Source organism: Triturus cristatus, chromosome 12 (assembly GCF_964204655.1).
Source record: "Triturus cristatus chromosome 12, aTriCri1.1, whole genome shotgun sequence".
NCBI classification, from domain to species: Eukaryota; Metazoa; Chordata; class Amphibia; order Caudata; family Salamandridae; genus Triturus; species Triturus cristatus.
Genome location: NC_140595.1, coordinates 593,158,141 through 593,170,844, shown reverse-complemented (window position 1 = coordinate 593,170,844; position 12,704 = coordinate 593,158,141).

Below are 12,704 nucleotides of genomic sequence, written 5' to 3'. Positions count from 1 at the left end.
CCCTGGTGTTCCCTATCGCCCAGAAGGTGGTGATGAGGATTGGGAGGGGTACCCTTTAGCAGACCAGCTGGAAGAGCTGGACTGGAGAGAGGACCTGGGTGATGCCAGTGGTCTGGACACCTCCCCAGACCTTGGCATTCTTTCTCCCCCTACCGTGGCTACGGAGGAGGGAGCGTCCTACACTGTGGTGGTTAGAAGGGCAGCCGAGGTCTTAGGCCTTGAGCGCCCTTCAGTGGCGTCAGGACTAACCTCCTGACAGAGGTGCTTCAACCTGCAGCATCCACCTCCGAACCCCTGTTGCCCTTCAATGAAGCCCTCACTGGTGTCCTTCTTGGCACCTGGTCCAAGCCCAGCACAGGGGCTCCTGGCTACAGGCAAAGTGGTTTCCCTCACCCAGCACCCTTCCCCCGAGAGCCTGGTGGTCCAGGCCTATTCGTCCAAGGGCGCATACCCTTCTGCGCCCCCAGATAGGGAATCCAAGAAGCTGGATCACCTTGGGAAGCATATGTTCTCTTCCTCCAGCTTAGCACTGCGGTTTGTGAATACCACATGTCTCTTGGGCCGATACTCCCATACCATCCGGGACTCTGTTGCGCAAGTGCTGCCTCAGTGCCCGGAGGAGGCCCGGGCCGTTCTCTCACAGGCAGTGGTGGATGGGAGAGACGCCGCCAAATTCACAATACAATGTGGACTGGATACCACCGACTCACTAGGCAGAACAGTTGCCACGTCGGTAGCCTTTTCGGCACTACTCCTGGTTGAGGATGTCTGCCTTTTCGGGGGATGTCCAGTCTACCTTGATGGACATGCGCTTTGGAGTCTGGGAGCTCATCTGCGCAGATCAGGGGTCCCAGTCTTCCCCTATCTCGACGACTGGCTGTTGAAGGCAGGCTCACCCCAGGCGGTCGTCTCCCACCTCCAAACTACGGCGGACCTCCTGCACTCGCTGGGGTTTACTATTAACGTGCCAAAGTTACACCTGACTCCCCCTCAGACGCTCCCCTTTATCTGAGCTGTCCTGGAGACAGTGCAGTTTCGGGCTTATCCTCCCGAGCACGGAGTCCAGGATATCCGGGCTATGATACCGATGTTCCTGTGGGCACAGCATCAGGGGAATCTTGCCAACTACGTCCAGATCTTGGAGGGAACCGTGCAACAATTGCAGTGGTGGTTAACGAACCAAGCTTGGATCAGAGGCAAATCCCTCACCCTTCCCCAACCAGACCTCACAGTAGTGACAGATGCGTCACTCCTGGGATGGGGTGGCCATCTTGCAGAGATCAGAAGAGTCTGGTCTTCGGCGGAGTCCGAGATTCATATCAACCTGTCGGAGCTCCAGGTGATCCGCCTGGCACTGAAAGCATTTTTTCCCTCAAGGGGAAGGTGATGCAGGTGTTCACAGAAAACACCATGTGGTACCGCAACAAACAGGATTGGGTGGGGTTGTGGACCCTATGTCAAGAGGCTCTTCATCTCTGGACATGGCTGGAACATCAGGGCATATCCCTGGTGGTTCAACACCTGAACGCCAGGGCGGACGAACTCAGCCATCGGTGCCTGGTGGATCACGAATGGCGTCTTCACTCGGAGGTGGTGCAAGGTCTCTTTCAACGGTGGGGAAAGCCTTGATTAGATCTGTTTGCCACCAAACAGAATGCACAATGTCAGCAATTCTGTGTGTTGGAGTTTCCAAGGCGGCTCTCACTCAGCAATTTATTTTTGTCGCAAGTGGAGATGCGGCCTCCTGTGCGCCTTTCTGCCGGTAACACTTCTGCCCCAAGTGCTGAAGAAGATCAAGCGCGACTGGGCCCAAGTTATTCTTGTGGCCCTGGACTGGGCACAAAGGGTCTGGTACCCCGAGCTCTTGAGCATGGCCATCAATCCTCCGACCAGACTGCCCCTTCGGGAGAATCTTCTGTTGCAGCAGCACAGGACGGTTCTTCACCCAAATCTGTCCAGCATTCACCTCCTTGCATGGAGATTGAGCGGCAACAGTTGACCACTTTTGACCTTCCACCAGAAGTCTGTAATGTCATCTTGGCAGCCAGGCGTCCCTCCATGAAAACGGCATATGCCTGTTGATGAAACAAGTTTGTGGCATGCTGCACAGAAAAGGCTGTGGATCCCCTTTCTGACCCTCTTTCAGAAGTCCTTCTGTATAAACTTTCTTTGGCCCAGCAGGGCTCTGCCCTGGCACTCTTAAAGGCTACTATGCCTCTATTTCTGCTTTTCTTTGGCTACCAGATCAGGCTTCTTTATTCAAGTCCCCTATTGTACATAGATTTTTAAGGGCACTACTCATCTCACCTCTCTCTCCCTTCTTAATGCCCCAGTGGGACTTGAACCCCGTTTTAACTTATCTTATGTGTGCTCCCTTTGAGTCCCTTCACGACTGTCCTCTCAGGCTCCTCATTCGGGAAACTGCCTTCCTTGTTGCCATCACCTCTGCTCGCAGGGTGAGTGAGCTTCAGGCTTTATCTTCCAAGCCCCCTTTCTTCTCTGTGCATCCGGACAAAGTGGTGGTTAGGCCGAGGCCCTCATTCTTTCCTAAAGTGGTTACACCTTTTCAGATAGGACAATCACTTTGGCCACCTTTTTCCCACCTCCGCACCCTTCCAAGGAGGAGAAGAGACTCCTTCTACTTTGATCGCACAAAGGATTTCTGTGTGGATGATCAACTCTTCGTTGGCTATGTAGTTGCCAAGAAAGGTTGGGCTGTTCAAAAGGGTACCACCCCTCGATGGGTTGTCCTTTGCATAAAGATCTGCTACGCTTTGGCAAAAAAGGAACCTCCAGTGGGTCTACGTGCTCATTCCACTAGAGCTATGGCAGGAACCACTGCATTGGCACGTGGAGTCCCACTTCTCGACATCTGTCAGGCAACCACGTGTCCATCCTTGCTCATGTTCACCAGGCATTACTGCCTGGATAGCCAAGTTCAAAGGATGGCTATTTTGCCCGTTCAGTCCTCCAGGACATTCTGGTGTGAACTTAGTGTGCAGACAATCCTCCGGAGTTAGCATTGCTGGGGTATCTATTCTAAGGTAAGGAATCTATAACTAACAGTCTCTTTCAGATGAACAAGTTACTTTCCTTCGGTAACTAGGTATCTGTAAGAGACCTATGTAGTTATAGATTCCTTACCACCCCACCCATCCTCCCTGTTCTGCTAACTGACTTCTAGGAATAGGGACTCCCTTCAAGAGCCCTAGTTATGTGCACCAGTGGTCAGTGCTTCTGGTGTGGAAAGTCGTGTCAGAACTGACGGCAGCTCGCAGGGGCAGCGTCTAAGTGGATACTGCGACGTCATTCCGGCGACCATGACGCCAACGACGGACGTGGAGTTGACCCGACGCCACCTACCGACGTGCTGGGAGACTGCAAGAAAAAATGTCTCCGGATCCAGTCTGACGCCTGGGGGTAATTCTAAAGGTAAGGAATCTATAACTACATATGTCTATTACAGATACATCGTTACCAGAGGTAAGTAACTTGTTCGTCAGGTCCGTAGGGATGTGCACTTTGCCCGTTCGATCTTGCTGGACTTCCTTGTTTGAAATTGGTCCGCAGACCCACCTTCGTGGAGCTATTGTTTGGGAATCTATTCAAAGGTATGGAATCTGTGGCTAGAAGTCTCAGATGAACTAGTTACTTACCTCAAATAACACCTTCTTTGGTAGAGACTGTATCTAGCCACAGATTCCTTACCGACCCAACCATTCTCCCTGCTCTGTGAACGGATATCTAGGGACAGGGTTTTCCCCCTTTCAGGGCCCTTGTTTTCCACACTAGTGGTCAGTGTACTTCCTGGCTCCGCGCTTCTAGCGTGGAAAGCCGCAAAATGTAACTGACTTTAGCGCACCTGGGTAGCGCCTATATAGGCACCCAGAGCGTCACTTCCAGCGCAGACAATGCCACATGGAGCCGAATGATGCCACCTACAGGCACGCAGAAGTACTTCTCACAAAATAATTTCAGACTCCAGTCTGACACCTGGGTGTATATCAAATGTAAGGAATCTGCAGCTAGATAGTCTCTACCGGATAAGGTGTTACCAAAGGTAAGTAACTTGTTTAGTGCCATAGCAGGAAAAGGGTCAGTGATGTTAGTCATGTTATTTCCTTGTACCCAAGAAGGATAGCTGTTTGTGTCAGATCCTGGACCGCATGGAGTTAAACTTCTTCCTCAAAAAGGAAAAATTGAGATGCATACCTTAACCCAATTGTTTCTGGTGTGGAAAGCTGGAGACTGGATAGTGCCCCTAGACCTTCAGGATATGTACTTTCACATCCCACTCCTACGTTCTCACCAGAAGTATTTGCGCTTTGTTGTGGGTTCTATGCACTACCAATTTGTAGTACTTCTCTTTGGCTTAACGTCAGTGCCTTGAATCATCACCAAGCTGATGGCAGTGGTTGTGGCCCATCTCAGATGGTAAAACATCTCGATTTTCCCATACTTGGACAACTTGCTGGCCAAAGCTGGGTCGCACGAGGTTGTATCGTGCCTCCTGCAGTCAACAGTGTCCCTATTGTTCTACCTGGGCTTCTCAGTCAATGAGCCCTAATCTCACCTGAGGCCCTTCCAATGATTTCAATTCATAGTCAGTATTGACCACCATTCTTCTCCATGCCTTCCCTCCATATCAAAGGATTGCCAACATAAAGGAGAATAGTACCATCCTTTTATTAAGGCATTCAAGTCCCAGCTCTGAGGGTCCTGTGATTCCTCGGCCTGCTGGCTTACTGCATTCTCCTAGTCACGTACATATGTGGGCACATGAGGACCTTGCAGTGATACCTCCGTAGATAGAGACTAGAGTACGGAGGAGACCTGGCAGACTCTACAATCTCTCCCAGTGCTGTAGTTGTTGCGGCTTGGTTAGGGAATGAGGCAAGCCTGAGCTGCTGGGTGAATTTCCTTCCAACCATGACTATGGTACTGACAGATGCCTTGGCCTACAGGTGGGGAGCTCACCTGGAGGATCTGGCTATCAGGGGTCTTGGGTCTGTTGGAAATGTAGTCAAGGCTTTCATCCCCTCTATCCAGGGTCGGCCCATCTAGCTCTTGACAGACAACACAACAGCGATGTGCCAAGTCAACAAGCATGGGGAAGTAGGGTACCTCCTCCATTACCTAGAAGCTTTGAGACTGGGGTTTTGGACACACTGTCAATGGATCTGGCTCACGACCAATCACCTAGTGGGGTTTCTGAATATCAGAGACGACAGCCAGAGCCATTTCACCCATACCCTTGATTTTCGGCTTCTGAGGAAGATCTGTCAAGACCGGGTTCAAGTCATTCTCATTGCCCTGTATTGGCCTAGAAAGGTATGGTACGCAGACCTTTGGCATTTCTCCTCATGTTCCCTGCTCAAGCTGCAATTCATACCAGACCTTCTATTCCAATCAGAAGGGAAGGTGCTCTATTACAATCTAGGCTTCCACCTAGATGCCTGGCGTTTGAGCGGGGATGTCTCAGTTTCTTACAGCTGCCAACGGAGGCGGTTGACACCATTCTGTCAGCGTGTTGCCCCGCCACCAAATCCGCTCACTCTGGCAGGTGGTGGAACTTTGCAGCATGGTGCAAGAACAACATTGTAGACCCTTTGGAGGTCAAGTTGCCTGAGGCCCTATAATTTGCACTTTCATTTGCCCAGAATGGTTGTGCAATTGGCACTGCCAAGGAATATTTGGCTACATTGTTGGCATTCCTCTATCTGCCAGAGCAGCCGTCCCTTTTCAAATCCACCATTGCGATGCGTTTTCTGAAGAGGCTGATGAATAGGTATCCTCCAACCACCTTTGTGGTGCCTCAGTGGGACTTTAATTTGGTTTTGGCTTTTCTTACGCGGATTCCGTTTGAGCCCCTCCGTAGTTTTTTAAGAATGTTAGCTCTGAAAACAGTGTTTTTTGTGGCATTACCTTAGCCAGACAAGCGAGTTAGCTGCAGGCTCTTATTTCCTGTCCTTCTTTTACTTCTTTATACTCTGAAAAGTTGGTGATGCAAACTAGGGCTGCTTTCCTTGCTTTCCCTTTAGGTCAGCTCATCACCCTTTCAACCTTTTATCCTCGGCTCCACCCCATGAAGGAGAAGGAGCGGTTGCATGGGTTGGATTGTACGTAGGAGGTTAATTACTACCTGGACTGCACCAAGAACACAAGACTGGAAGACTAGCTTTGCCTCTGGTACTGTGGTGCTAAGAAACGAAAAGTGGTTTAGAAAAGGACCCTTTTTGAGGTAGATCGTCCTCTGCATCAAGATCTGCTACTCTTTGACCAAGAAGGAACCTCTGAAAGGGATTGGACCCATTCCACCATAGTCCAATCCACCACTTCTGCTCTTGCAAGATGAGTTCCAATTGCAGAGATATGCAAGCAGCTACATGGGCATCTCTGCACATCTTGCAGAGCAATACTGCCTAGATTCTGAAGTTCCCAGAGATGGTTACTTTGCCAGATCTGCTTGCAGGATTTCCTGCTATGACCATCCATCGACCCTCCTCCTAGGTAGTTTACTGCTCTGTAATCAATTTTACAGGTTGGGAATCTGCAGGCAGAAATATCCATTAGAAGAAATAGTAACTTATCTGTGGTAACAATCTTTGTGGATGGATGCTCTATCTACATACAGATTCCTTACAGACCCACCCGCCTCCTGGTTTGATGGATTGTTATAGGAAGAGATAATAAGATTCCAAATATATATTTTGGTACTGCATTATTGTGTGGATGCCAGTCCGTCTGTATGCCTTGAAGTTGGGGAACATTTTTTATGGAATCTGATGTTCTTGCACCACGGTGTAGGATAAAGGGCTTTGGTGATGTAATCTGGTGCCATTTTTTTTTGTCCTCATCTCACTAATAAGCGTCTGCAATTTCTCAGAGAGATAAGCCAACGTTCATAACTGTGCACCCTACGGCTACTGCAATCGTTTAGGCCAAACCGGGCCAGCCTCCTTTTTTGAAAGCTTGGTGTAATCATAGGACCAGTTTGAGCCAAAGGGGAACTACTTCAGGTTCCGCTCCTTACCCCAGGAGACCATGGCAGACCAAATATTCAGGTCTCACACAACAGAGAAAAACTTTATAACTAAAAATAGCTGTACTATACACTAGATACGGGAAAATCAGAAAAGTTCTTAATACTGCCCTCACACACTTGGTAGTGTCATGCTTCATCATTGGGCCGCATCATACATCCAGGTGCAGACCAACACTCTGGATGGAGCGCAATTTTTTTGTGAAAAGATGAAGAATAGTGGTGATGGTAGAGTGTTATAAAGAAAGGCAAAACGAAACACAGAAGTGTTACTCAAATCATAAAGGAAAACAAATCTTCAAATCTTCTCCTGGAAGAAGGGGCCAAGAGAGGTGCAGATATAATTTTAAAACTACCTAGGGGTTAACCCGCAATTTTTTATTTTTTGTCAACCTCTGGCAGGATTAAAACCAACGATATGGGGTATTCAGGGAAGGTAACGACCCTTCAATCCCCACTGCAATTACCCAGATCTGTTGACTGGGTGTGAGTGTTTGGTTGGTTCTGAAGCTCCGTCCATCACCACCCTCTTTTGTACCGCTTTGTTCACCATAAGTTGGCAGGGTATGCTCAGACGTGAGTCCCTTGCTCCCTTTGCCACTGGATTCAAGCAAGCCTGGCTGAAGACGGCTGAAATGCCAGAAACCGGTCCTAGGAAGCTTGTTTCCGGTCCAGAGAAGGCATGGCTTGGCAGTTCGGGCTGGACTGTTCCCATGAGGCACAGGGTCAGACTGATTTGCATGTGGCCATGTCTGAACCGGGGTGGCAGAGTGGGCTAAAGAACGGTGATGGATCAAACCCAGATCTGTTGACTGGGTGTGAGTGTTTGATTGGTTCTGATGCTCCGTCCATCACCACCCTCTTTTGTTCCGCTTTGATCGCCATAAGTTGGCAGGGTATGCTCAGACGTGAGTCCCTTGCTCACTTTGCCACTGGATTCAAGCAAGCCTGGCTGAAGACGGCTGAAATGCCAGAAACCGGTCCTAGGAAGCTTGTTTCCGGTCCAGAGAAGGCATGGCTTGGCAGTTCGGGCTGGACTGTTCCCATGAGGCACAGAGTCAGACTGATTTGCATATGGCCATGTCTGAACTGGGGTGGCAGAGTGGGCTAAAGAACGGCGATGGATTAAACCCAGATCTGTTGACTGGGTGTGAGTGTTTGATTGGTTCTGATGCTCCGTCCATCACCACCCTCTTTTGTACCGCTTTGTTCGCCATAAGTTGGCAGGGTATGCTCAGACGTGAGTCCCTTGCTCACTTTGCCACTGGATTCAAGCAAGCCTGGCTGAAGACGGCTGAAATGCCAGAAACCGGTCCTAGGAAGCTTGTTTCCGGTCCAGAGAAGGCATGGCTTGGCAGTTCGGGCTGGACTGTTCCCATGAGGCACAGGGTCAGACTGATTTGCATATGGCCATGTCTGAACCGGGGTGGCAGAGTGTGCTAAAGAACGGTGATGGATCAAACCCAGATCTGTTGACTGGGTGTGAGTGTTTGATTGGTTCTGATGCTCCGTCCATCACCACCCTCTTTTGTACCGCTTTGTTCGCCATAAGTTAGCAGGGTATGCTCAGACGTGAGTCCCTTGCTCACTTTACCACTGGATTCAAGCAAGCCTGGCTGAAGACGGCTGAAATGCCAGAAACCGGTCCTAGGAAGCTTGTTTCCGGTCCAGAGAAGGCATGGCTTGGCAGTTCGGGCTGGACTGTTCCCATGAGGCACAGGGTCAGACTGATTTGCATATGGCCATGTCTGAACTGGGGTGGCAGAGTGGGCTAAAGAACGGCGATGGATTAAACCCAGATCTGTTGACTGGGTGTGAGTGTTTGACTGGTTCTGATGCTCCGTCCATCACCACCCTCTTTTGTACCGCTTTGTTCGCCATAAGTTGGCAGGGTATGCTCAGACGTGAGTCCCTTGCTCACTTTGCCACTGGATTCAAGCAAGCCTGGCTGAAGACAGCTGAAATGCCAGAAACCGGTCCTAGGAAGCTTGTTTCCGGTCCAGAGAAGGCATGGCTTGGCAGTTCGGGCTGGACTGTTCCCATGAGGCACAGGGTCAGACTGATTTGCATATGGCCATGTCTGAACCGGGGTGGCAGAGTGGGCTAAAGAACGGTGATGGATCAAACCCAGATCTGTTGACTGGGTGTGAGTGTTTGATTGGTTCTGATGCTCCGTCCATCACCACCCTCTTTTGTACCGCTTTGTTCGCCATAAGTTGGCAGGGTATGCTCAGACGTGAGTCCCTTGCTCACTTTGCCACAGGATTCAAGCAAGCCTGGCTGAAGACGGCTGAAATGCCAGACACCGGTCCTAGGAAGCTTGTTTTCGGTCCAGAGAAGGCATGGCTTGGCAGTTCGGGCTGGACTGTTCCCATGAGGCACAGGGTCAGACTGATTTCCATATGGCCATGTCTGAACTGGGGTGGCAGAGTGGGCTAAAGAACGGCGATGGATTAAACCCAGATCTGTTGACTGGGTGTGAGTGTTTGACTGGTTCTGATGCTCCGTCCATCACCACCCTCTTTTGTACCGCTTTGTTCGCCATAAGTGGCAGGGTATGCTCAGACGTGAGTCCCTTGCTCACTTTGCCACTGGATTCAAGCAAGCCTGGCTGAAGACGGCTGAAATGCCAGAAACCGGTCCTAGGAAGCTTGTTTCCTGTCCAGAGAAGGCATGGCTTGGCAGTTCGGGCTGGACTGTTCCCATGAGGCATAGGGCCAGACTGATTTGCATATGGCCATGTCTGAACTGGGGTGGCAGAGTGGGCTAAAGAACGGTGATGGATCAAACCCAGATCAGTTGACTGGGTGTGAGTGTTTGATTGGTTCTGATGCTCCGTCCATCACCACCCTCTTTTGTACCGCTTTGTTCGCCATAAGTTGGCAGGGTATGCTCAGACGTGAGTCCCTTGCTCACTTTGCCACTGGATTCAAGCAAGCCTGGCTGAAAACGGCTGAAATGCCAGAAACCGGTCCTAGGAAGCTTATTTCCGGTCCAGAGAAGGCATGGCTTGGCAGTTCGGGCTGGACTGTTCCCATGAGGCACAGGGCCAGACTGATTTGCATATGGCCATGTCTGAACTGGGGTGGCAGAGTGGGCTAAAGAACGGTGATGGATCAAACCCAGATCTGTTGACTGGGTGTGAGTGTTTGATTGGTTCTGATGCTCCGTCCATCACCACCCTCTTTTGTACTGCTTTGTTCGCCATAAGTTGGCAGGGTATGCTCAGACGTGAGTCCCTTGCTCACTTTGCCACTGGATTCAAGCAAGCCTGGCTGAAGACGGCTGAAATGCCAGAAACCGGTCCTAGGAAGCTTGTTTCCGGTCCAGAGAAGGCATGGCTTGGCAGTTCGGGCTGGACTGTTCCCATGAGGCACAGGGTCAGACTGATTTGCATATGGCCATGTCTGAACTGGGTTGGCAGAGTGGGCTAAAGAACGGTGATGGATCAAACCCAGATCAGTTGACTGGGAGTGAGTGTTTGATTGGTTCTGATGCTCCGTCCATCACCACCCTCTTTTGTACCGCTTTGTTCGCCATAAGTTGGCAGGGTATGCTCAGACGTGAGTCCCTTGCTCAGTTTGCCACTGGATTCAAGCAAGCCTGGCTGAAAACGGCTGAAATGCCAGAAACCGGTCCTAGGAAGCTTGTTTCCGGTCCAGAGAAGGCATGGCTTGGCAGTTCGGGCTGGACTGTTCCCATGAGGCACAGGGTCAGACTGATTTGCATATGGCCATATCTGAACCGGGGTGGCAGAGTGGGCTAAAGAACGGCGATGGATTAAACCCAGATCTGTTGACTGGGTGTGAGTGTTTGGTTGGTTCTGAAGCTCCGTCCATCACCACCCTCTTTTGTACCGCTTTGTTCACCATAAGTTGGCAGGGTATGCTCAGACGTGAGTCCCTTGCTCCCTTTGCCACTGGATTCAAGCAAGCCTGGCTGAAGGCGGCTGAAATGCCAGAAACCGGTCCTAGGAAGCTTGTTTCCGGTCCAGAGAAGGCATGGCATGGCAGTTCGGGCTGGACTGTTCCCATGAGGCACAGGGTCAGACTGATTTGCATATGGCAATGTCTGAACTGGGGTGGCAGAGTGGGCTAAAGAACGGTGATGGATCAAACCCAGATCTGTTGACTGGGTGTGAGTGTTTGATTGGTTCTGATGCTCCGTCCATCACCACCCTCTTTTGTACCGCTTTGTTCGCCATAAGTTGGCAGGGTATGCTCCAACGTGAGTCCCTTGCTCACTTTGCCACTGGATTCAAGCAAGCCTGGCTGAAGACAGCTGAAATGCCAGAAACCGGTCCTAGGAAGCTTGTTTCCGGTCCAGAGAAGGCATGGCTTGGCAGTTCGGGCTGGACTGTTACCATGAGGCACAGGGTCAGACTGATTTGCATATGGCCATGTCTGAACCGGGGTGGCAGAGTGGGCTAAAGAACGGTGATGGATCAAACCCAGATCAGTTGACTGGGTGTGAGTGTTTGATTGGTTCTGATGCTCCGTCCATCACCACCCTCTTTTGTACCGCTTTTTTCGCCATAAGTTGGCAGGGTATGCTCAGACGTGAGTCCCTTGCTCACTTTGCCACTGGATTCAAGCAAGCCTGGCTGAAGACGGCTGAAATGCCAGAAACCGGTCCTAGGAAGCTTGTTTCCGGTCCAGAGAAGGCATGGCTTGGCAGTTCGGGCTGGACTGTTCCCATGAGGCACAGGGTCAGACTGATTTGCATATGGCCATGTCTGAACTGGGGTGGCAGAGTGGGCTAAAGAACGGTGATGGATCAAACCCAGATCAGTTGACTGGGTGTGAGTGTTTGGTTGGTTCTGATGCTCCGTCCATCACCACCGTCTTTTTTACCGCTTTGTTCGCCATAAGTTGGCAGGGTATGCTCAGACGTGAGTCCCTTGCTCACTTTGCCACTGGATTTTAGCAAGCATGGCTGAAGACGGCTGAAATGCCAGAAACCGGTCCTAGGAAGCTTGTTTCCGGTCCAGAGAAGGCATGGCTTGGCAGTTCGGGCTGGACTGTTCCCATGAGGCACAGGGTCAGACTGATTTGCATATGGCCATGTCTGAACTGGGGTGGCAGAGTGGGCTAAAGAACGGTGATGGATCAAACCCAGATCAGTTGACTGGGTGTGAGTGTTTGATTGGTTCTGATGCTCCGTCCATCACCACCCTCTTTTTTACCGCTTTGTTCGCCATAAGTTGGCAGGGTATGCTCAGACGTGAGTCCCTTGCTCACTTTGCCACTGGATTTTAGCAAGCATGGCTGAAGACGGCTGAAATGCCAGAAAGCGGTCCTAGGAAGCTTGTTTCCGGTCCAGAGAAGGCATGGCTTGGCAGTTCCGGCTGGACTGTTCCCATGAGGCACAGGGTCAGACTGATTTGCATATGGCCATGTCTGAACTGGGATGGCAGAGTGGGCTAAAGAACAGTGATGGATCAAACCCAGATCTGTTGACTGGGTGTGAGTGTTTGATTGGTTCTGATGCTCCGTCCACCACCACCCTCTTTTGTTCCACGCCAGATGGGCACCTGCCCTCTCTCCATATTCAAAATTTTGCATATTTTTAGTCCTCCATAGTGCCCTGCATTTAAGATCTAGTCTCCCCCTATACTCCTGACGGGCTTCATCCAGATCTCGCTGAACTAGTGAGAGCCTTT